Genomic DNA, 24,244 nt, shown 5'->3' with positions numbered 1-24,244 from the left:
ATTTTGAAAATTTTAGGCCATCATTTATCCAAATATTTTTGTCACCATCTCTCTCCTTTGGAGACTTCATTTACATATATTAGGCCGCTTAAAATTGTCCCACAATTCACTGATTCTCTTTATGTTTTCATAATATTTTTTTCCTATGTATGCTTCATTTTGGAAATTTCTATTGGTGTGACTTCAAGTTCACTAATCTTTTCTTTGGCAACATCTAATTTGTCACTAATCTATCCAGTATATTTTTATTCAGACATTGTCATCTTCATCTCTAGAAGTAGAATTTGGGTCTTTTTATGCATCTCATGTCTCTGCTTAACTTTTTGAACATTTAAAACACAATTAGAGTAACTGTTTTAATGTCTTTATCTGCTAATACTAACATCTATGACAGTCCTGGGTTTGTTTTTGATTGATTGACTTTTCTCTTTATTATGGATTGTATTTTCCTAAATCTGATCAAGTCACTAGTTCTATTATCTGTTTATGAGAAATACAGGGGTAGAGGAACATGTTAAACAACACCTCAGGGGTGTAATCAGTAAAGTGCAGAATGTGGAAAAATCCACAGGACCAACTGTTGATTTCTTCAGTATATAAAGTGCACAGAAAGAAAAAGGTTTAAGAGTTTTCACTAAATACAATGTGATGGGAATTCCCTGGCAGTGCAGTGGTTAGGACTCCTTGCTTTTACTGCCAAAGGCCCAGGTTAGATCCCTGGTTGGGGAACTAAGATCCTACAAGCTGCTTGGTGCAGCCAAAAAATTAAATTAAATTAAATTAAAATTTAAAAATAAATAAATAAATATAAAAAAGAAGCATTATTTTTAAAAAAATACGATATGAGGACCTTGTCTGAATCCTGATTTGAAGAAGTAAACTATTTAAAACATTTATGAGAAAATTGGGGAAATTTGAATACTGACTAGATGTTAAGAAATCATTAATTTTTAAAGATAAATGATTTTGTTGTTTTTAAACATAGACCTTAGTTTTTAGAGATACATAGTAAAATATTTATGGGTGAAATAATACGCTGCTGTGACTTGCTTCAAAATAATCCAGGGAGGGAAAGAGAAGGTGAGGATACAGATGGAACAAATTGGCCATGGGATGGTAACTGTTAAAGCTGAGTGATGAGAGCATAGTAGGTCACATATTATTCTCTCTGCTTTTGCAATATTTGATCTTTTTCCATAATTAAAAAAAATCAGATGTTCTCTTCTCTGAAAAGAATTGCCATACTGTCTCCCTACACCTAATAGAATTAATTGTGCTCAGGAATGTTCCCCTACCATCCAAATAAATTAAACTCTCATTTATTTTCAAATCGTTCTCCCTAATTCGGCCATAAACCCCTTGAGAGCAAAAATGATGTCTTACTCATTTTCTATTCTTTGTATTTCCATCACCAAACCACAGAGCTGGGATGCTCAGTAAACAGTGGCGAATTGGCAGCTCTCCACCCTAATTCACCAAGGTGTTTACGACAGAGATGCCGACTTTGTCGTACTGAATCAAATTTCAAGTTAGATGTTGTGTCCTTTATAAATTCAAGTCATACTGCATATAAGAGTATGGCAAAGGAGCCCAAAAAGCTCTAATGTTAAAAATTCAGGTAGTAAAACTGTCAAGGCAAACCAGGAATCCAGCAGAGATTGGCAGGGTCAGCAGTACTAAAATTGTTATATAGTTCATTGTGTACTTCCCTTCCTTACAGGTATGCATTACACTGTGACCTTTGCAAAGTCCTTCCGTCCTGCCCTGCCTTTCTCACATGACTGCTCTAAGTCTCAAGTAAGATACACTAATGCACACGAAAGGGCTTTTTTTAAACTGGAAAGCAGTATAAGGTTTAAAGTATAATGACCTCTTTCTAAGGCATGAAGGCATCTTACAGAGCACATCATTTTAGCTATTGGAAGATCTGACCTTGGATGAAATTGTTCAGTAGGCAAAGCATGTTTTGGGTGATTATACAGTTGACCCTTGAACAACAAGGGTTTGGACTTTGCAGGTCCATTTATATGCAGATATTTTCCAATAAATACGGTACTTGGATTTTCATGTTACAGACCTTTAAATGTGGGGAAAAGTTTTGTTTGATTAGAGATTGCAGTATGTTTGAGTCCTGATTCTATCCACTTTTTCAGCTTCCTGCCCTTAGGTGAGTCATTTATCAATTCCTTTGTTTTTGAGGTAGAGATAGCAGTACAGAGGACTTTCCACTGCAAGGGAGGTGGGTGGGTGGTAGACGCCCCTAACCTGCCCAACCTTGTTCAAGGGTCAACTGTATATATATATATATATATATATATATATAATATTTTTCTTTCCTTGAACTATAATACACACACAGCACCTATTATATGCCTGGTGCCGTGCTAGGTGCTAGTGACACAGAGTGAGGACAGCTAGGTGTCCAGGACCTGTCCTTGCAGGCCACCTAATCCCTGGCTATTTTTAAGTCTTCACATACCCACCTACCTCCCACCCCTAGGTGCTCCTTACTCATGCTGTTCAATCTCCTGATTGACTTATTTTTTAAGTTGTTTACATATATATGTATTTATTGATTTATCTTTTTAATTAAGAATTTCACTGTTTCACATTTTTCATATGTGCTCTTAGCACATGATTGTGGGCAGGTGGCCTATGAGTTCCTGTGTCAGTTACAAGGAAGGCAATTTTGGGAGGACCTTCCCAAGTTGAGTCCCCCCAGCGCGCGATGAGATTTATGTTTTAAACCAGACCATTTCACATGGTGTTAAATCTCAGGAGTGGTTATAAGGGTGTTATGTCTCAGGATAATTCATAAGTTGTACATTGGTTTTATACGGCTTTCTATATTTGTGTTATAATAACTGTTAAAAATAAATATCTCTTCTTTCAAAATTCACACAACTTGTTCACTATATCATAATGACATGTGGCGCAGGTGCTGGCCACAGGTAGGTAGGATCGGAGTGACAGGGAGTGTCTGGTCAGCGGTGAGGGCTACCTGTCCACCGCCTCTGGCCTCAGTGGAGCCATCCAGTCGGCTACAGGAGGGCAAAACAACTAAATGAAGATAACAACAACGATAACAGTAATAATAAATCAGAGAGTGAAACTCTCATCCGCCAAATCGTAGTAAGCACTACGAATCGCATCCCCGCAGGCCCGCCATACAGGGGACTGCACGGACAGCGGCCCCGGCGGCTCTTGCGGCGCCCCTGACTGTCCCCTTTCACTCTCTGGCCGGCAGAGTGGGCGGGGTCCGCTGGGAGGGGCGGAGCCTGGCGGGAGGGGCGGGGCGCCGAGCCCACAGCAGAGGGTGGGGCTGAGGGATGGGAGGGGGTGGACGGGCGGCTGGGCGGGGCGCGCTTGGGCCTCAGCTCCTCACGCACCGCTTTCCCAGCCCACATCCCGCGCCGCCCGGAGCCCTGGCGGCCAAGGCTGTGCGCGAGCGGAGGCAGCAGCCAGAGGAGGAGCCGCGGGCGCTGAGGTAAGCGTGGGGCCGCCCGCCGCGCGGCCCGGAGCCCTCGCGTCCCGCGTTCGGCCCGCGGGTTGTGGCGAGGGAGGGGGGCGGTGCGCGGAGGCCCGGGCGGGCGGGGCCGGGGCCTGAGGGCGGGGACCGGCCTGGCCCCAGGGGCCGGCGGGGTCGGCAGGGCAGCGCGGCGCTGGCCCTGCTGGCTGAGCCGCGCAAGTCGGGGTTCGAGGCGGTGCGGGCGCCGCCGCACGACCGGCTCGGTCCCGGGCCTTGTCAGCCCGGGAGGTGTGGAAACGGCCTGTCCCGGGGGCGCCCACGGAGGAGGGAAGGCGGGGGACGGCCTGGTCCCTCCCACTTTCGGGGGGCTGGGGGTCCAGTTCGCCCGTACAACCCTCGGGAACTTGTTAATAGGAAAGCTTGGCAGAGAAACAAATGCCAACGTTTTGGAAGAACTGAGAGTCACGTCGTTAGGCGCTGAGCCTTTATTTTCCTTCCCCGCCCCCTGACCAACCTCGGCCCGACTTGGCCAAAGAAGGATGTGTCACCAGCTCGCGGCCTCGGGCGGGATCCCGGGCCGGCTGGGAAAGGGAGTACCTGAAACAAAGGTAAACAGGGGTCGGGCTGACCCCGGCCTTGCCCTGCGGCCGCCGCTGGGCCGCCCCGGTGGGTCTCACTCCCGCCCCGACCCCGGCCGCCGCCTCGGAGGGGCTTTCTCCTGGGGGCCTCTCGATGGAAACCAGCTGGCCGGCCTTGGAGTTGATGTTACATCTGAACTCTGCTATGCTCACGTTATTCCCAATCCTCTGACTCTGGTAAAGCTTAAGGAAACTGTATCCAGTTTTAGTGGTCAGCAAATGTAAGGGAGGATAAATTGCTCTTTGTAAATTATAAGGTATTTTCTTATTAGGAAGTGGTCTGGAAACACGAAATAAAAATTTTTAACACGTAAGCAAAAAAAGAGTGATTAGTATGCCTTCCAAAATCTGAGGAAGTCTTCCTCCTCAAATCTTTTATGTACAAAACATCGCCCAAACCTTCCGTGCCAAGCATTTTTCTTTGTTCTTCGTTAGTCTCAGGCCTCAGTTTCTCATAGAGAGAGCACCCAGTCTGAGACCCTAAGAATAGCCATACTAGAGCAGAGTGTGTTTCCAGCTCAGTCGGCAACAGGCTTGTGTTATAGTAAAACACCGTTTTCTTTTTAGGTCATACTATTTTAAATTACCTCAATTTCATTTCTTCCAGGAGTATCCATGACTTTTAGTGAAAGCCTTTTAAAAAATCTATAGACTAATTTATACATACAGTTTATTCACACTTATTGCATCCTGTCCTCTCTGGCAGAAGAACTTATAGCATGAGATACTTGTGGAAAAACTTGAATCTTTTCTAACTCTGGGAGCTCAGAAATTGAGGACAGAGGAAAGAAGTTTTTTTTTAAATGGAAAGCTTTGGAGAAGTCTTTATCAGGACCAACCTGGCTGTTGAGTTCAAAAAATAGCTTTATCTACGAATAATCTGAACTTTAAGCAGTTAAAGATTTATTTGTATTCATAAGTATTTGCATATTTTAAAATACAGCTAATATTCTGGAGATTGAAAGGGCTATACGACTTTATCTTAGTCTGACTTAATTTGGCCTTAATGTTTAGCTGAAACCACTGCCCTAAGAGAATGAAAGGTTCGTTTCAGCAAGAAGGGAATAAAGGAGATGAGTAATATTGGGGTATGGGCTACTTGAGGTGGGTACCTGTTCAAACCATAACTTTGCTTTTAAACGCTTCAGAGGCTTCGCATTACTTCTGGCAAACAGTCTACACTGATATGGTCCATACCACCCTTCAACACACAGCTTAAAGCTTTACTTCCTCTCTGAAGTTTTTCTTGACATCCTCCTCACCCCACCTCCCCCCCCCCGAAAAACCCCATTGCCTGGAAGAGAATTGATCACCCTTTTGAGTATGACCGTCCTCTAAATTAGACGTACCACTGACATCTTGGACCAGATAATTCTTCTTGTGGAGGCTATCCTGTGCACTATAGGATGTTTAGCAGCATTCCTGACCTCTAGTTAATAGTTACCAGTAGTCCGCCTGCATACACACACAGTTGTGACAGTCAAACAGTCACACACCCCACACCACCCACACTCAAAAATGCCTCTAGACATTGCCAGATGTCCCCTGGGAGGGCCAAAATCACCCCCAGTTGAGAACCACTGTTCTAAAGGGACTGCTTGTCTTAACACTAATGACACTGCATTGTCCTCATTTGCTTCTGTGTCATTTTTTCTACTCTGCTGGGTTTGAAGGTAAGAGCAGTCATTCGTTTAACAAACATCTGAGAGAGAGCCTACCTTGCCAGCCAGACCTTAATTTAGGTCTGGGAATACAGTGGTAAAAGCCACGGATGTGATCTCTAAAGTCCTGGACCTTACAGTCTAAAGAGAGTGACAGACACATACATGTATAATTATACAGTTCCTCGTTACAATTGTGATAGATTCTGGAAGTACAGGGTGTTCTGAGTACATCAAAAAGGGGTACTGACCTAGTTTGGAAACTAGGGGTTTCTTTGGGAAGTAACCTATAAGGGGAGGTAGACTGAAGGATAAATAGAAGTTACAAGGTAAAACTTTGGGGGACTGTATTCCAGGCAGAAGGAGCAGGACCTTTTCTGGGAATTCAGAGGCCAGTATAGCTGGAGGATGGAGAGTGATAGGGGCCGGATGATACAAAATGAAGCTGGGAAAGTAGGTGAAGGCACGGTGAGCAGCAGTTCTCAGTCCAGCCTGTTTATCAGAATCACTAGAGGAACTTAAAACAATACTAGTGCCTGGGCCATGCTCCAGGCCCATTAAATCAGAATGTCTGCAGTGGGTCTTATTTCCTCCCCCAGCTGCCACTTTCCTCATACCTTCCAGCAGGATAACCACTGTTAGTAGTTTTATGTATCATTCTAGACATTTTCTGTGGCATTCAAGCAAATGCATATTCTTTCCTCCTGTTGTTTACACAAATGGTAGCATACTGTACACACTGTTCTGTTCCTTGTTTTGTTCTCTTAACAATATCCTGGAAATCTTTCCATTCTATTATATAGTTTTCTTATTCTTTTGAATGACTGTATAGTATTCCATTGTATAGATACACAGATTATTTAATGGATCCTCTACTGAGGGACATTTAAACTGTGTTCCTCTGTTGAGGGACATTTAAATTGTTCCCAGTAATTTACTATAACAAATCATACTATGCATATGCTAGTTCACATGTGTGTGAATATATTTGTAGGATAAATTCCTAGAAGTGGAATTGTTGAGTCAGATATGTACACACACACATTTGTAAATATTTGTGGTTGTAAAAGATTACTCTGGTCATATTGGAGAGAATAGCTTGGAAGGAAATGAGTGGATGTTGGAGAAAACTGATTCTAACTAAGATTACAGTGTGTTATAAAGTGAATTGTGTCCCCCTAAAATTGCTCTTTGAAGCCCTAATCCCTAATGTGACTATATTTGAAGATAGTCTTTAGGAGGTAATTAAAGTTAAATGAGGTCATAAGGGTTGGGGCCCTAATCGAATAAAATTGGTGGCCTTATAAGAAGAGGAGGAAGGGAAGGCCATGTGCTCACAGTGAGAACATAGCCATTTACAAGCCAGGAAGAGAGTCCTTACCAGAAACCAGCCTTGCTGGACCGTGATCTGGGACTTCTATCCTCCAAAACTGTAAGAATGTTAATTTCTGTTGTTTAAGCCACCCAGTCTATGGTATTTTATTATGGCTACCTGAGCTGGCTAATACAGTCAGCCTTTGGTATCTGCTGGGGATTGGTTCCAGGACCCCCCTGGATACCAAAATCCACGGATGCTCAAGTCCCTTATATAAGATGGCGTAATACAGTCAGCCCTCCATATCTGCAGGTTTACATCCATGGATACAGAGGGAAAACTACACTGTGGAAAGGTAGAGAAAAACTGATAGCTGGGACCAAGTTGGTAGCAGAGGAGATGGAGAGAAGTAAATGGATGCAAGGGATATATTTAGGAGGCATAATTGATAGGATTTGTTGATTGATACAGTACAAGCAGTGAGAGGGAGAAATACGTGTATAGAATAAAGCCCGGGGTTCTCACTTACCCAGCCAGGTGAATGGTGTTACCTGAGCTAGAGAACATTGGAAGAATAAATGGTTGAGGTGGTTTAAATTACAGTTCACTTTGGGACTGGTGAGAAGTGGAGATGTCACATAAGCATTTGATAATTCAAATCCAGAGCCCAGAAGGGTGTGATGGACTGGGGATATAAATATTTAGGTGTAAATTGAAGGGTGTAGATGGAATTACCCCGCACAGAGGCTGTACACCCACAGCCCAGAGCTGAATCTGGTTTACAGATGTGTGTTGTTTTTCACATACAGTGGTTTTTGTTGTTGTTGTTTAATTTTGAGTTAGTTGCCAGTAATTTAAAATCTGAAGATTTCCCATGAAAATCCAGATTTTGGAGCTTTTCTTTAGAAGTGAGAAGATGTAGCACTACTGAGCGGGCTTTCCCATATGAGAGCAGTTGATTGGAGCTCTGTCACAGCTGATCCCAGCTGCTTTCTAGTCCACCAAAGAGCCTACCACTCCCTAAAACTTATTCCTGGCCTGCTTTGTTTATTTTCTTCTCTGACTGTGTAGGCATATGTGTGATGCCTGCTGTAGGGAGAGAGTATAGAATAGTGATTCTCATTTTGGCTACACATTGGAAACATTGAATGGTTAAAAAATACTGATGCTGGGGCCTACCTCAATTTCTCTTTCTGTTTGCTTGCTCTGAATTGCAGCCTGGGATTTTTAAAAGGTCCTCAGGTGATTCCACTGAGCAGTGGAAATTGAGAACCATCTATAGAGATTAAGAAGAGAAGAGGGCTCAGGCCCAGCATTTCAAAGTTGGGTCAAGGAGGGTAACCCCAGGAGAGGGATGAGAAGTGGCCAGAGGTACAGTGGAATGACACCTTGCTTGCCCTTAAGGTATGCAAACTTAACCGAATATATTTGAAGGTGTTTCTAATTAGATGAAAGAAAGTGTTCTATTTTGCAGGTATACTTACTGTTGTTTTTTTTTTTTGCATGCATGCATGCATACATATATGCTGTTCATTACTGTATAGAGTTATGCTTACAAAAATCAGGCTTTACTTAATAGGCCATTTAAAGAATTTTCGAGAGTAATTTAAACTATACTCGGTTTTTGTCTTAGAAACTCACTTTCAAATTTAATTCCAGTTTAAGATGTGTCATGAAAGGCAAGGGAAGAGAGTATTTTAAAAAGAGGAGTCATCAAGTAAAGATGTAGACATAAAATGATGTACTGAATTTAGCAAATGGAGTCTTTGACCTTAGCAACAACCGTTTTAGATTGAAAAAGGCAGAAGCCAGATTGAAGTGGATAGAAAGTAAGGAAATGGAAATGGTGAATGTTGGAAAAATCTTTTGAGATGTTTAAACAAAAGGGGAGTGATGAGGCAGGGTAAGTTGTCTTACATGTCTCTATGGTAGGTGCTTAGTCTGTATTGGTTACCCAAACGCTTCTCCTGACTTTTCAGGGACGTATCTCAGTCGTGCCTGATTACCTGTCTACCCCATTTCGGAGGGGTCTTGCTTATATTTGTTTTGGAGACTTTGTGCTTTTCACTGAGGAGATATTTTGCCAGGACCCTTGAGGCTCAGATGTTGGTGATTAGGCCCTTAGTCTTTTTCTTATCTGGAAAGCCATAGAACTCCTAAGGACCAGCAGGGCTCCAGTGACCCTGACATCATCCTTTCAGTGAACTGATGAACAAAGACCAGATTGTTGGCATGTTGAAAATGGAATACTAGGCTATGTCAGGGAATATGTATCTAGCTGTCATTCCTAGGGATAGTTTTGTTTTTTTTTTTCTTGCGGTACGTGGGCCTCTCACTGTTGTGGCATCTCCCGTTGCGGAGCACAGGCTCCGGATGCGCAAGCTCAGCGGCCGTGGCTCACGGGCCCAGCCGCTCCGCGGCATGTAGGATCTTCCCAGACCGAGGCACGAACCCATGTCCCCTGCATCGGCAGGTGGACTCTCAACCACTGCACCACCAGGGAAGCCCCCTAGGGATAGTTTTTGCAGCTGTGTTTTTTTCTAATTAACTTGATATTGCAGTTTGGTTTTCCAGTTGCGTGTATGTAACATTTCTCATACTTTGAAATCTTTATCATTGATGGTGATTAAAGGGTATGGATATAAGTTGGAGAATTAGGCCCTCATTGAGCTCAGAGAGAAGCAGAAGAAGAGAACACTAAACAAACTTTGGTTTCCAAAAGTTTGTATGAATGCTGTTACCTTGAAGACTTTGGATTAGAATGACTCTCTGGAGTGGGTTGTAATGCAGATGTTCACTACCAATCTGTCATTTATCCATTTCTGCCTCACTGGCAACCTTAATCTGGCACAAGAGAGTTTAAAGGTCAGTTTTACACTTCATGTTTCTAAGAGTTGTGATCTACCAGCAGAACAGAAACCACAGGGGTTGGAAAATGCCAAGGATTATTAGTGAAGAATGGTATTTATTAGTTGAAGGCATAAGCCCCATTGCTGTACTCTTTTTGCAAACAGGAGTATCATCTTGTAAGGGATTGTCCTTCATAGCTGTCATTGGTTCATCAGGTGCATGATGGTTAACTTCTAAATGAAGGATGACTTTGTGACATGAATAGCAGACTTTGGTTTAAGGTTTATACTGGGAGTTTATAATAAGAAAATATTTTGTTTAGAAACTTTTATGTGCTTAGGCAATTGTAGGAATTCTTTTATCGCAAATATAGTTAGGTACTATGCCTGATGGTGATAGATGGAGGGAAAAGTTCACTGCCAAAGTTGTCCAGAGCTCCTTTGGTTTGTAAAGGAGACAACAGTGGTTGCATGGCAATAGGATTTAGAGTCAGTTCGTGGGTGCATGACCTTGATCTGTCAAGTGTGAGCTGTGTGACTTGCTTTTATTGAGTTAAAATTCACATAACATAAAATTAACCATTTTAATCATTTTAAAGGGTACAATCAGTGAATCTCAATACATTCACAGTGTTGTGCAACCATAACCATTATCTAATTCCAGAACATTTTTTATCACCCCAGAAGGAAGCCGTGTACCCATTAAGCAGTTATTCCCCATCCCTTTCTCCCCCTATTTCCTGGAAACCACCAGTTTGCTTGCTTTCTCTATGGAGTTGTTTATTTTGGACATTTCATATAAATGGAATCACACGAAATGAGACTTCCTGTATCTGGCTTCTTTCATTTAGCATGATGTTTACAAGGTTCATTCATGTTGTGGCATGTGTTCCTTTCTTTGAATAATATTCATTCCTGTCTTTGAATAATAATTCCACTGAAAGGATATACCACCTTTTGCTTATCCGTTTATCAGTTGATGGACATTTCAGTTGTTTACACCTTCTGGCTACTGTAGATAGTGTTGCCAAGAGCTTTCGTGTGCAAGTTTTTACTTGAATACCTGTTTCAATTCTTTTGTATATATACCTAGGAGTGGAATTGCTGGATCATATGGTGATTCTATGTTTAACTTTTTGAGGAACTACCAAACTTTTCCACAGCAACTGCACCATTTTACATTTCCACTATCAGTGTTTGAAAGTTATAGTTTCTCCACGTCCTCGTCAACACTTGTTATTTTCTGGTTTTGGTTTGGTTTTGGTTTTGGCCATCCTCGTGGATGTGAAGTGATATCTCACTGTGATTTTGATTTGCATTTCTCTAGTGACTAATGATGTTGTGCATCTTTTAATGTGTTTGTTGGCCATTTGTATATTTTCTTTGGAGAGATGTCTATTCAAGTTCTTTGCCTGTTTTTTAATTGGGCTGTTTGTCTTTTTTGTTGTTGAGTAGTTAAGAGTTCTTTATATATTGATTACTAGACCCTTGTCAGATACCACCAAGAGTGGTATGATCCTTCAGCAACCACCAAGGGTCTTCCATTCTAGTGCATAGTGAGTCGTGACATAACTAGAGGGCTGGGATCCAGCCAGTCACAGAGTCCCAGGTACAAAAGGTATTTGGATACGTTGTACCCATCCAGAATTAAAGGTATATTTTCTTGTAGAGCATGCATTTGTCAAATTCTGTTGCTCTTCCTCTCAAATTTATTTATTTTTTAAATAAATTTATATATTTATTATTATTATTATTAGTTTTTGGCTGTGTTGGGTCTTCGTTGCTGCATGCGGGCTTTCTCTAGTTGCGGCGAGAGGGGGCTACTCTTCGTTGTGGTGCGTGGGCTTCTCATTGTGGTGGCTTCTCTTATTGTGGAGCACGGGCTCTAGGCACGCAGGCTTCAGTAGTTGTGGCACATGGGCTCAGTAGTTGTGGCTCTCGGGCTCTAGATCGCAGGCTCTATAGTTGTGGCACACGGGCTTAGTGGCTCTGCGGCACGTGGGATCTTCCCGGACCATTGCTTGGATTCTTAACCACCACGCCACCAGGGAAGTCCCTCTTCTCAAATTTAGGGATAGCTGTTCTAGGTGTGTGAGTCATAGTTTTCAAAACTAAAGAGTTTTCAGGCTTTGAAGGAGAATAAAGGCAGTTCTTTTTATTGAACCAAGAATTCTCACATTTCAATGTATCAGCCTTTAAACTTCTAGAACTAAGACTATTTTCTGATTCAGTGGTTAGTGATCTCATTCACCTCAATCAACAAATATTTATTGAGTTACCACTATGTGCTTGGCACTTTGCTAGATACTAGAGATACAGTGCCTTATGATACAAGCCCAAACTCTCTCTTGACCCTGCATCCTCCTCCAAATCTGTTCCTCTCTGTTGTCTAACTGACTCAGTCCAGTTCCTTACCACCGGTCTCTCTTGAGTCCTCTCTCTTGGGCCTTTACCCTCCACATTGCTAACTCCAGTGAGTAAGTTTTCAGTCTTTTTCTTACTTGACCTTTCAACAGCATTTTGTACAGTTGATTATTCCTTTCTTTGAAATGCTTTCTTCACTTAGCTTCCAGAGTACTACATTCTCTGGATTTCCTCCTACCTTACTGGTGATTCCTTCTCAGTCTTTTTGTTTTCATCATCTAACTGACCTCTGAAAATTGGAGAGCTGTTTATTCCTCAAACCTCTATTCTTCCTTATCAACCCTATTTTCTTGTCATTTCACCCAGTCTCATGACCTTAAATATACACCAATCCTACCACCGAGGACTACCAATTTTTTCTCCAAGTTAGACCTCTTCTCTGAATCTCATACTCTGATATCAGAGTGCCTACTTGACCTCTCCATTTGGATATCTAACAGACATCTCAAAACGGAACTCCTCCTCTTCCCCTCTAAAACCCACTCTTCCCACAGCCTGTCCCATCTCGGTAAATAGCAGCTCCATTCTTCCAGGAACCCAGGCCAAAAACCTTGGCAACATCTTTGACTCTCTTCTTTCTCTTTCACCCCACATTCAGTCTATCAGCAAACCCTCTTGGCTCTACATTCAGAATGTATCTAGAATTGGTCACATCCCAATATCTCTACTGCTTCTACCTTGTCCAAACCACCATTGTATCTCACCTGGATTACTGTCATAGCCTCTTTTTCCCTGCTTCTGTCCTTGCTCTCCTAGCAGCTAGAGGGACCCTGTTAAAAGTAAGTTCTCTGATCAGAGGCTTTACACTTACCTACAAGGCCCTACATAATCTAACCCCCCTTTTACTTCCCTGACCTCATCTCCTACTACTCTCCCCTGTGCTTACTTTGTCCCAGTCACAAATGGTTCTTGTTCTTCCTTCAACAAAGCAGCTACATCCCTGCCTCAGGACCTTTGCTTTCCCCTAATATCTACAAAGCTCCTTCTCTCAGGTCTTTGTTAAAGTTCATTTTCCCCAGCACTCCCTTCCCTTTCAGACTCTTCTTCCTAGATCTCTCAATAATCTGGGTGTTCCTCCCATCCCCCCAAGACTGAGCATTGAGGCTATTTCTCTCCCATGCCCCCATATGTTTATTCATCTTTAAGCTTTCTTTTGAACTGAGTCCCTCCAGGTTTGTTTTGTTTTGTTTTGTTTTAAGCAGTTTGAAAACTGCTTGTCTGTGAGGTTAGAAATAAAAAGCAGAGATTAGTGTCTGTGAATGGGTATGTCATTAAGGACTTAGAAATCATAGCAAAGGCACACTGAGCCCTTCCATTTCGTGATCACAGGCATAGTCCCTGTTTCACAGCCTTGAGAATGGAGCCCTGGAATGCTCCTGCTATGAGTGCTGATGAACACAGCACTCCTACCTGCGCCAAGCCCCGAGCACTGTGGCCCAGGTGTCAGCATTTTGTCTTCTGTCAGCATGGTACGTCTTAGCAATCTTGGCATTCTCCTGGCATTCTAGTTGGTACCTCTTTCCCATGGCAGGCCCTGCTCAGTGAGTGGAAGTTCACTCAGTGTTGGCAGCAGTATTGGAATCCATGTATTAAAGGCAGTTAAGGGTTCCACATAATGAAGAGAGTGTGTTGATTTTACTGTGAAATGCCTCAGACTCTAAAGAAAAGGGGAACAGATCATGTCCAATGACGGTCTCTCTGGATAGCAGGTTAAGAGGTTTCATCTGGGTCATTGTTTCTCATCTTGTCTGTAAACCTGCAGGCCTTCATGAGGGCCTTCTGGCGGGATCATGTTATTAAAGGCTGGAATGGTGTCTGTTTTGATTCATTATTTTAAAAGACAATGCATTATTTCTAATGAATTTTTAACCAAACAAGTATTATATAAATATGTTCTCCTTGCCTCTACTCTTTTCCTAGATGAGCTAGTTTCCTAGATGACAAATAAGTAGATAAATAAATAATGTAATTTCAGATAGTGGTAATAGTGCTATGAAAAAAATTAAGTAGGTCTATTCCCCTGATGATGAACACTTGGGTTGTTTCCAGTTTTTCCTCTTTTAAACATTACTGCAATGAACATCCTTGTACTTATGCAAATGTGTGAATGTTTATATTGTATAAACAACTGAAAGATGGAATTACTGGGTCATATAGTCATATAATCAAAATTTTAATAGATAATGCCAAGTTGGTCCCCAAGGTATCTATCCTAATATTATTTAACTATATAATATGTAATATAATTAAAAGCAGTAATGTGTTTATGTTTTTTAATAAATAAAATATTTTTATTACTTTTAGTTACACTAGGAATATAGAATACATTCTCTTTGTTAAAAGTAAAAAATTAACAGAGGACAAAAATCCTCATGCCTTCACCAACTTGCAAATTTTTGCCTCTCTCAAAAGTTTTTAAAACTCCTCTCTCCTTGTTTTAATTTTTATTTCCATGTGGTTGAGCATCTTTTCTAGTTTTTGACCATTTGTATTTCTTTTTTTCTTTTCTATTTGGATTGCATAGCAAAGACTGCTGGTTACCTCCTGTGATCCATTCTTCCTTCATCTTTAGTAATAGGAACCCCAGTTTTTAGCCAGGTCCATTGCTGCCCATCCAGAAGACTATATTCTTTGGCTTCCTTGGAGCTAAGTATAGCTAGGTAAGTTTTAGCTAACAGTACATAAGCAGAAGGGTTTGATATGACTTTCTGAAGGCTCCTTCAAGAGAGGAGGCACTCCCTCATCCCTTCACACATTCTGTATATTGGAACACAGATGTAATGACTGGAGCTCTACCAGCCATCCTAGACTATGAGGACCATGGTGGTAGCTCAGTGAGCCAGAAAGTCTGGGTCTCTGAGCATTTGGTCAAGCTGCTGCACCAGCCCTCAACTTCTTTTGCATAAGAGAAATTTAACTTCTGTTTTGTTTAAGCACTCTTATTTTTGTTTTTTCCTGTTATATGCAGATAGTGAATACTTTTTATTTATTTATAGGAGTTCTTTGGCTTCTAGATACTCATTCTTTATTTATGAAAATGGTACATTTTCCTCCAATCTGTTGTCCTCTCCCTTTGTTAGTAATGGTTTTTAATTTTGATGTCAGATTTACCTATCTTTGCTTTCATGGCTTTTGACTTTACTTTTTTTTTTTACTAACTTTTTTTTTAACTAACTTTTAAATGGATGTCTTTCCTGCCTTAAGATATAAACATAGTATCTTACATTTTCTTATACTTTTATATAAAATTTAAATCTTTAATTCATCTGGAATTTATTTTTGTGAATAGTGTAAGGGAGGACTCTTGTTCAGTTGGCTATCCACTTGAATAATAATTTTTCTAATAAGTGGCATGTCAAATTATCAATTAATAGATTCTCATATATGTATAGGTTGGTTTTAGGACTCTATTTAGTTCCATTGATCTTTGCTTCTGTGACATTAACACACTTTTAATTACTATAGTTTGATAATAAATTGTGATTTTTGGTAGGCAAGGTCTTCTTTCTTTGTTCTTTTTAAAAATATTAAACATCAGGCTTCCCTGGTGGCGCAGTGGTTGAGAGTCCATCTGCCGATGCAGGGGACACGGGTTCATGCCCCAGTCCGGGAAGATCCCACATGCCGCGGAGCGGCTGGGCCTGTAAGCCATGGCCGCTGAGCCTGCGCGTCCGGAGCCTGTGCTCCGCAATGGGAGAGGCCACAACAGTGAGAGGCCCGCGTACTGCAAAAAAAAAAAAAAATTAAACATCTACAGCACAATATTTATAAAACATATGTAAGATGTAATGCATAGCAGTATAATGAACACTTGTTATCCACTGCTCAGTTTAAGGAAAAAATATTGCTACTACTTTGTCTTTGTTGCCTCTGCCACCCCCCCACCCCCGCCAAGGTTCTCTTGGCTCTTTCACATTTCCACTTCCATGTGAAATGTTAGAATTAGCTTATAAATTGATCTTAGAATCAATTCATATAATTGAAGGCAATAGTAGTTTCTGTATCAGTAATTGCTTTTTGGAAATTAATAAACCAATTATTTAAATGTTTTTCCCATTTAAAAAGCAACTTGGGTTGTTTCCATGTCTTAGCTATTATAAAGCTTCAGTGAACATGGGAGTGCAGATACCTTTTCAAGTTAGTGTTTTCATTTCTTTCAGATACATACCCAGAAGTGGAATTGCTGGATCATATGGTAGTTCTATTTTTAATCTTTTGAGGAACCTCCATATTGTTTTCCATAGGGGCTGCACCAATTTACTTTACCTTGCACAAGGGTTCCCCTTTCTCCACATCCTGGCCAATGCTTATTACTTGTTGTCTTCCTGATAATAGCCATTGTAACAGGTGTGAAGTGATAGCTCATTGTGGTTTTGATTTATATTCCTCTGATGATGAGTGATGTTGAGCACCTTTTATTCCTAGGTATTTTATTCTTTTTAATGCAAGTGTAAATGCTATTGTTTTCTTAATTTCTCATTCTGATGGCTCATTATTAGCATATAGAAGTGCAGCTGATTTTTGTATATTGATTTTGTATCCTGCAAGTTTACTGAATTTGTTTATTAGTCCTGACAGTTTTTTAGTAGAGTTTTTAGAGTTTTCTATATGTAATACTGTGTCGTTTGTAAATATAGTTTTATTTCTTCCTTTCTTTTTTTTTTTTTTTTTTTTTGGTACGCGGGCCTCTCACTGTTGTGGCCTCTCCCGTTGCGGAGCACAGGCTCCGGACGCACAGGCTCAGCGGCCATGGCTCACAGGCCCAACCGCTCTGCGGCATGTGGGATCTTCCTGGACCGGGGCACGAACCAATGTCCCCTGCATCGGCAGGTGGACTCTCAACCGCTGTGCCACCAAGGAAGCCCTATTTCTTCCTTTCTGATTTGGATTCCTTTACTTCTTTTTCTTCCTAAATACTCTGGCTAGGACTTCAAATACTATGTTGAATAAGTGTGGTAAGAGTGGGTCTCCTTGTCTTGTTCCTGATATTAGAGGAAAAGCTTTCAGCTTTTCACTGTTGAATCTCATGCTAGCTGTGAGCTTGTCATATATGGCCTCTCTTATGTTGAGGTATATTTCCTCTTTTCCCAGTTGATGAGAGTTTTTATCATGAATGGATTGTGATTTTTGACAAATGCTTTTTCTGCATTTATTGAGATGATCATATGCTTTTTATCCTTCATTTTGTTAATGCAGTGTGTCATATTGGTTGATTTGTGGGCGTTGAACCATCCTTGCATCCCTGGAATAGATTCCACTTGACCATGGTATATTATTCTTTTACTGTATTGTTGATTTCAATTTGCTAATATTTTGTTAAGGATTTTCATCCCATCTTTGTTCATCAAAGATATTGGCATGTAATTTTCTTTTTTTATAGTGTTGTTGTCTGGTTGAATTAAGGGTAACGCTGGCCTCATAAACAGAGTTTGACCCACGTACCTATGGTCTTCTAATCTATGACAAAGGAGGCAAGAATATACAATGGAGAAAAGACAGTCTCTTCAACAAGTGGTGCTGGGAAAACTGGACAGCTACATATAAAAGAATGAAATTAGAACACTCCCTAACATCATACACAAAAATAAACTCAAAATGGATTAAAGACCTAAATGTAAGGCTGGACACTATAAAACTCTTAGAGGAAAACATAGGCAGAACACGCTTTGACATAAATGACAGCAAGATCTTTTTTGATCCACCTCCTAGAGTAATGAAAATAAAAACAAAAATAAACAAATGGGATCTAATTAAACTTAAAAGCTTTTGCACAGCAAAGGAAACCAGAAACAAAACAAAAAGACAACCCTCAGAATGGGAGAAAATATTTGCAAATGATGCAACTGACAAGGGATTAATCTCCAAAACATACAAACAGCTCATGCAGCTCAGTATCAGAAAAAGGAAATAACCCAGTCAAAACATGGGTGGAAGATCTAAATAGACATTTCTCCAAAGACATACAGATGGCCTAAAAGCACATGAAATGAGGCTCAGCATCACTAATCATTAGAGAAATGCAAATCAAAACTACAATGAGGTATCACCTTATACCGGTCAGAATGGCCATCATCAAAAAAAATCTACAAACAGTAAATGCTGGAGAGGGTGTGGAGAAAAGAACCCTCCTACCCTGTTGGTGGGAATGTAAATTGGTACAGCCACTCTGGAGAACAGTATGGAGGTTGTTTAAAAAACTAAAATTAGAAATACCATATGACCCAGCAATCCTACTACTGAGCATATAACCAGAGAAAACCATAATTCAAAAAGACACATGCACCCCACCCTGGTGTTCATTGCAGCACTGTTTACAATAGCCAGGTCATGGAAGCAACCTAAATGCCTATCAACAGAGGAATGGGTAAAGAAGATGTGGTACATATATACAATGGAATATTACTCAGCCATAAAAAAGAATGAAATAATGCCATTTGCAGCAACATAGACGGGCGTAGAGTTGTCATAATGAGTGAAGCAAGTCAGACAGAGAAAGACAAGTATCATATGATACCATGTGGAATCTAAAAAAATAGGGTACAAATAAACTTATTTACAAAACAGAAGTAGAGTCACAGATGTAGAAAACAAACTTACGGTTACCAGGGAGTGGGGGTGGGGGGGGAATAAATTGGTAGATTGGGATTGACATATACACAGTACCATATATAAAATAGATAAGTAATAACGACCTACTCTATAGCACAGGGAACTCTACTCAGTAATCTGTAATGGCCTATATGGGAAAAGAATCTAAAAAAGAGTGGATATATGTATATTTATAATAATTTACTTTGCTGTACACCTGAAACTAATACAACATTGTAAATCAACTATACTCCAATAAAATTTTTTTAAAAATAATAAAATAAAATGAGTTTGGAAGTATTCCCTCCTCTTCTATTGTTTGGAAGGGTTTAAGAAGGACCATTATACTGTTTTTAAGTGTTGTTCTTAGTTTTAAGTATAGTTTAATTTGTACTCATAATGGATTGTTGGTTAAAGATGGAACATGTGTGAAACACATGTCAAGATATCATAGATTAATGAGGAGCATGAAAAATGATAGTTCTGCAAAACTATTTCAAGATGCTCTTTATGAAATACGTAATTTGCATTCATCTGATCAAAATTTTTATGAAATATCAAGATGTTTCTAATACTTAAAAAACTACATGATTAAAGGAAGCTGGGTGAAGGGTATAAGGGAATTCTCTGTATTCTCTTTGCAGTTCTTCTGGAAATCTATAATTAACTCAAAATAAAAAGGTTTTTTTAATCATTTTAAATATAAAAACATTAGCCAGGCATGCCTTAGTTTAAAGTCATGTGTATTCATACATGCTTATAATTGGCATTTGCTATTTCCTATTCTTAAAGCTACTCTAGAGAAAATAATTTCAGGTTGGTTAACCAAATACAAATAGCAAGGTAAAGATACTGTATTGAATATCATGAAACATAGAAGGGGTCTAATCAAATTCAGATGATTTCATTTCTAAAATGAATTGTCAATTGAGAGACTCCATGTGGTATGAAATAAGGAAGAGGTTTGCTCTAAAAAGAATTCATTTGCAACTTACTATACAACTAGTGTTATAGATAGCTGGATGTTTATTTTATTATCATTGATCTTATTCTGTTTAGGTACTTCAGATTCTCAAAAGGAAAGATTTAAATACTTGAAAATATGAAAAAGAAAAAATATACAGGGTTATTCTATCCAACTGGCTTTTTGTTTATTGGTGATAAAGATCTGAAGTATATGTTTGCTGAGAACTTCTCTCAAAGAGCAGCATGAAACCATTTCTTCTACCTTGATTAAACTAAACCTCCAGGGATTCCCTGGTGGTGCAGTGGTTAAGAATCTGCCTGCCAATGCAGGGGACACGGGTTTGAGCCCTGGTCCAGGAAGATCCCACATGCTGTGGAGCAACTAAGCCTGGGCACCACAACTACTGAGCCTGCGCTCTAGAGCCCATGAACCACGACTACTGAAGCCCGCACGCCTAGAGCCCGTGCTCCGCAACAAGAGAAGCCACCGCAATGAGAAGCCCACACACCGCAACATAGAGTAGACCCTGATCGCCACAACTAGAGAAAGCCCGCACTCAGCAACAAAGACAAAAACAGAAAGCCAAAAATAAATAAATAAATGAATTTATTTAAAAAACAAACAAACAAAAAAAAACTAAACCTCCAAATTATCAAAATAAGAGTTGATTTTTATAAGCTCAAAATGGAAGAATTCCAAGTATCAGGTCTTTAACGTTTGTTTAATTTGGCTGCTATAATGTGGATTAAATTTCAGCCTACATTTCAATATACATTTAGTGCCAAGTCCATTTTTTAAATATAATTTTTATTTTATATTAGAGTACAGTTGATTTACAGTGTTCTTTTAGTTTCAGGTATACAGCAAAGTGATTCCGTTATACATATATCCATTCTTTTTTAGATTCCCATATAGGTTATTACAAAATATTGAGTAGAGTTCCCTGTGCTATACAGTAGGTCCTTGTTGATTATCTATTTTATATATAGTAGTGTGTATATGTTAATCCCAAACTCCTAATTTATCCCTCCCTGCACCTATCCCCTTTGGTAACCGTAAGTTTGTTTTCGAAGTCTGTGAGTCTGTTTCTGTTTTGTAAATAAATTCATTTGTATGTTTCTTTTAGATTCCACATGTAAGTAATATCATAGGATATTTGTCTTTCTCTGTCTGACTTACTTTACTTAGTATGATAATATCTAGGTCCATCCATGTTGCTGCAAATGGCATTTCATTCTTTTTTTATGGCGGAGTAATATTCCATTGTATACATGTACCACATCTTCTTTATCCATTCCTCTGTTGATGGACATTTAGGTTGCATCCATGTCTTGACTATTATAAATAGTGCTGCAGTGAACACTGGGGTGCGTGTACCTTTTCGAACTATGGTTTTCTCAGGATATTGGTTGTTAATCCATCTTTTAATTTTTTGACAATTTTATTTGACAACATGTGATTTTCTTTCCATGATAAAACAGTTCATCTACTGTGAATAGAAGTCAAAATTTGTCCTTAAATATTATCAGTATAATTGAAGACTTTGCCACATGAGCTTTATAATAAAGCTTTAATAATATGCTGAACTAAGATGAAATATTTTTACTTAAAACTCCTTTATCTTGTGTCATAAGAAATTTTTTAAAATAATTTTTTAAATTCCTAAGGAGGTTCACAGTATTATTTTTTAAAAAACATTCATTATTCAAGAAAGGTTGGGAAACACTGATCTGCATTGTAGGCCTGATCACTGAAATTGTACTGATTGATGTCAGATTGGGCCTGGATCCAGAATGGCCAGCCTGGAAAAGACGTACCATCCTCAGAATGTAGGGACAGGATGTGTCATGGGATGAGGCCCTTTAACTGAAGAGCACAACATTGCCACTCACTTTCAGAAGGGTAATGATTTCCCCCTTTCAATATATGTTGTTGCTTTGGTCTTAAAAGTAGGCAGATGGACACATGTATTGCTCAACTGCCCCATTATAATCAAAGATTAGAATGTCCAAAAGACTCTAGGCTGCTAAAAAAAAAAAAAAACAACAAAAAAAAAACCACATTACGTATCCATTACATATGGTGAAGTTTTTTTGGTTACAGATTAAATGAAGAAAGACCAGGAGAGGGAATGCAGTAGAGTATTATGAAAGCAAGAGCTGAAAGAAAAATGGAGAGAGAATATCAATGAAGGTGTATGTTTTCATGTCATAGAAAATGATTGGTTGTAAGGAATAAATATCCACTTAAAGATATATTTGTGGGCTTCCCTGGTGGTGCAGTGGTTGAGAGTCCGCCTGCCGATGCGGGGGACACGGGTTCGTGCCCCGGTCCAGGAGGATCCCACATGCCGCGGAGCGGCTGGGCCCGTGAGCCATGGCCGCTGGGCCTGCGCGTCCGGAGCCTGTGCTCTGCGGCGGGAGAGCCCACAACAGTGGCCCGCGTACCGCAGAAAAATAAAAAATAACATAAAAAAAGATATATTTGTAAAAAGTTTATTTATAGGAAAAATACACAGGGAGCACATCAGTTCACTGCAATTTTAGAAACTGAACATACTCCTCTCTCTCTTTCTCTCTGTGCTATATGTGTTCTGTTTTCTTGACACCAGCTTCTCCTGCCATGTTGCTCACTGTGGGATGCCCCAAAACAGTGGTCTCAGCCATCAATTCTGTAGGACTTTAAGACCCAGAGCTCTCACCTAATTGACAGTATTCCAGTGCTTCAATTCCAGGTTCCTAGGAGAGAAAACATGATTGGCCTACCTTGAGTCAGTGTCTCAACTAAACTTGACCAGGGATTGGAAAACAGTTGTGACTCAATAAAGTTGTCCCGCCTCGCCTGTGAACAAGGCAGGTCCCTAAGAAGTAGGGATATCTCTTATTCAGTACATAGGAGAGAAGACTTGTTTAAGAAGGAATGGATTGGTGCCCTGAGCTCTGAAAAAAAAGAGATTATAAAATATGTACGCCCCCACAAAAAAAAAAGACAAGAGTGTAATAGTCTCCTAAATGTAATCTTCCTAGGAAGATTAGGTCAGTTTACATAAATCGCAACAATATCTTTTTGGATCCATCTCCTGGATTAGTGGGAATAAAAACGACATGAACAAACAAAAAAACAAATGGGACCTAATTAAACTTAAAAGCTTTTGCATAACAAAGGAAACCATAAACAAAACAAAAAGACAACCTACAGAATGGGAGGAAGTATTTGCAAACTATGCAACTGACAAGGGATTAATCTCTAAAATATACAAACAGCTCGTACAGCTCAATATCAAAAAAACAAACAAACAACCCAGTCAAAAAATGGACAGAAGATCTAAATAGACGTTTTTCCAAAGAAGACATCCAGATGGCCAAAAGGCACATGAAAAGATGCTCAACATCGCTAATTATTAGAGAAATGCAAATCAAAACTGCGAGGTATCACCTCACACCAGTCAGAATGGCCATCATCAAAAAGTCTACAAATAATAAATGCTGGAGAGGGTGTGGAGAGAAAGGAACCCTCCTGCACTGTTGGTGGGAATGTAAATTGGTGCAGCCGCTATGGAGAACAGTATGGAGGTTGTTTAAAAAACTAAAAATAGAGCTACCATATGATCCGACAATCGCACTCCTGGGCATATATCCAGAGAAAACTATAATTCGAAAAGATACACGTGCCTCAGTGTTCATTGCAGCACTATTTACAATAGCCAAGACATGGAAGCAACCTAAATGCACTTCAACAGAGGAATGGGTGAAGAAGATGTACATGTATACAATGGAATATTACTCAGCCATAAAAAAGAATGAAATAATGCCATTTGCAGCAACATGGATGGATCTAGAGATTATCCTAAGTGAAGTAAGCCAGACAGAGAAAGACAAATATCCTATGATAGCACTTATACGTGGAATCTAAGAAAAATGATACAAATGAATATATATAAAAAACTGAATCACTTTGCTGTACACCTAAAACTAACACAACATTGTAACTCAACTGTACTTAAATTTTAAAAATTTTTTAAAAGAAAGAAAATAAATAAAAACAAATGATACAAATGAACTTATATACAAAACAGAAATAGACCCACAGACAAGAAAAACTTACTGTTACCAAAGGAGAAAGGTGGGGGGAGGGATAAATTAGGAGTTTGGAATTAACATATACACACTACTATATATAAAATAGATAACCAAGAAGCACCTACTGTATAGCACAGAGAACTGTACTCAGTATTTTGTAATAACCTATAAACAAGAATCTGAAAAAGAATATACATATATATATGTATGTATAACTGAATCACTTGAAACTAATACAACATTGTAAATCACCT

General features: G+C 39.8%; 1 protein-coding gene across 5 annotated transcripts in view; it reads left to right on the top strand.

Annotated features, from left to right (window-relative positions):
• The first annotated feature begins 3,353 nt into the window (after nt 1–3,353).
• PPP2R3A (protein phosphatase 2 regulatory subunit B''alpha) overlaps nt 3,354–24,244 on the top strand; it is a 227,870-nt gene continuing 206,979 nt past the window's right edge. For 3 of the 5 annotated variants that reach the window (XM_089910051.1, XM_089910054.1, XM_022582555.3), the window contains exon 1: nt 3,360–3,487. The gene's annotated coding sequence lies outside the window, so the exon portion shown is untranslated. Of the gene's footprint in view, nt 3,488–24,244 lie in introns of all 5 variants that reach the window. The other 2 variants (XM_089910056.1, XM_089910055.1) reach the window with 2 other exon arrangements.

This window comes from Delphinapterus leucas, chromosome 4 (genome assembly GCF_059928025.1).
Source record: "Delphinapterus leucas isolate spDelLeu-1000000601 "Yukka" chromosome 4, BTC_Dleu_Yukka2, whole genome shotgun sequence".
Lineage (NCBI taxonomy): Eukaryota > Metazoa > Chordata > Mammalia > Artiodactyla > Monodontidae > Delphinapterus > Delphinapterus leucas.
Note: the sequence above shows the minus strand (reverse complement) of the source record. Positions and strands in the feature narration are given on the sequence as shown.